Source organism: Rhagoletis pomonella, unplaced genomic scaffold (assembly GCF_013731165.1).
Source record: "Rhagoletis pomonella isolate Grant_MI unplaced genomic scaffold, Rhpom_1.0 Rhpom_scaffold_00001, whole genome shotgun sequence".
Taxonomy (NCBI): Eukaryota; Metazoa; Arthropoda; class Insecta; order Diptera; family Tephritidae; genus Rhagoletis; species Rhagoletis pomonella.
In genome coordinates, this window is record NW_023458555.1 from 80,941,017 (window position 1) to 80,942,813 (window position 1,797).

At 33.4% G+C, this 1,797-nt stretch overlaps 1 long non-coding RNA gene across 1 annotated transcript; it reads left to right on the plus strand.

The window, feature by feature from the left end:
- The first annotated feature begins 497 nt into the window (after positions 1 to 497).
- LOC118752228 lies at positions 498 to 750 on the plus strand. Its single transcript, XR_004994655.1, has 2 exons — positions 498 to 633; positions 665 to 750. It is a non-coding gene; the product is annotated as an uncharacterized LOC118752228 (long non-coding RNA).
- The last annotated feature ends 1,047 nt before the right edge of the window (positions 751 to 1,797 follow it).

The window sequence follows — 1,797 nt, forward strand, 5'->3', positions numbered from 1 at the left end:
TATACATCTTTGGTATCGGTAGGGGTAAAATTTGCGAAGCTGTAACGCATATCCCCGCACAAAATTTCGAAGGGCTTAGCATGCGTATTTCAGCATAAAATTTTTATTTTCATTAGAAGCACCCTGTGTTCGCTTGCCAAATGGTTGCATACATTTAGGCATATGCATAGTAATAGGAAATGCGCTACAATTGATTATTAGCCGTCATCGATTCGCCATCAGTTAGCAAGTGGCGAAACGAACGAACTCAATGAGGTACAACCAAACTTGCTATCGTCTATCCGTACTAGCTAACTTTGTTGTTGCTTTCACATGCAAAATTTTTCGTTAAGCGACCGGAACTCAAACATAGCGAGCGAGAAGTGGCGAATCGACGACGGCATGGCATCCTATGACACCCACAATGCACAAGATACTAATTCCTTATTAACAATAGGACAATTATCGGGGAGGCTCAAGACGCCCACAACAAACACTACCGAGAAAATTATTCCCGGAAGTTTTCTCGTGAAGTATATAACCGTGACATATATAACCGGCTGTTGATGAGCTCGGACTCGTTTTTAAGCAGTATTTCGGTTCATGACCAAAAAAAGAAAAAATATCAAATCGTTTTCCCCAGACACAATAAAGGTGCTGTTACCCTCCAAATCCGTTGTCAAAGATGTGACAAAGGAATAGTTTGAGGCCAGCGAAGATTCTGAAAGCGAAAACTAATTAACCAATGATAGTGTACACACATTTTATAAATAAAGGTAGTCAATATATTTAAATAGTAAATTATTGGCATATATATATATTTTATTAATATAACCTATCTGTAATACAAATTATTTAAATTTTACATTTGATAAACAATTTTGAGTAGATAGAGGCAATAAAATATTGTTTGCCGCATAAAACTTGAAAATCTACCTATATGCGGTGTTTCCAAGATATTTTAACGCCCTAGAGTCACAAGTATATACAAGTATATTTTATCAATCATACCGATAATGTCATGTATTAAAAGAATTAAAAATGAAAATGAATAAATATAAATTAAGTCAGCAAAATGAATAAAATTAAGTGAAATTAATGTTTAATTTCTAACCTAACCCACATTTGTATGTGTGTAACTGAATCGCCTTTATATATAAAAATATTATCCTAATTTTCGAGCTTGACTTCCTAATCTGTTATTAGAAAAAGAGATTAGCCATGCAAAATGATAATTAAATATATCTCAGATTAAACCGATAACTTTTTGGTGTCCAACCCAGTTTTATTGATTATACTTGCTGTTAAGAGGAGGAATGTCAAATGTTAAAGTAAACAAAAATTGACGCTAGTAAGGAAAATAGGTTTGTAAAGGTATTTTTAATAAAATATTCAGTAAAAATATATTTAAATGGCCTAATATGTGTTGCAAAAAAAAGTGACCACGGTAGCACAGAGAAGAAGTTTAACTTTTCCTCGAGTTGCGTGAATAACAAGCACAACCAATTTGACAGCTAACGAGTTTTGATTGAGATTATATTTATATGTAAACGTACTTTTATGCTTTGCCGTTCGCATATGTATACACATCAAATTTCATGAGTACCTAGTACTCACGCCTTTTTTTTATCTGAGAAGGTCTTTGGAGGACTTCGGCAGGACTTGGAATTGATCCGATACATTCAAGTTTATCGATAATTTTAATGATTTGATACATATCGATAGTTCGATGAATGTCAATAACACAAAAATTCGATAACTCAACAAAATTCGTTAACTCGACCAATTTAGATAACTGTGAAATTCGATGGCTCGATA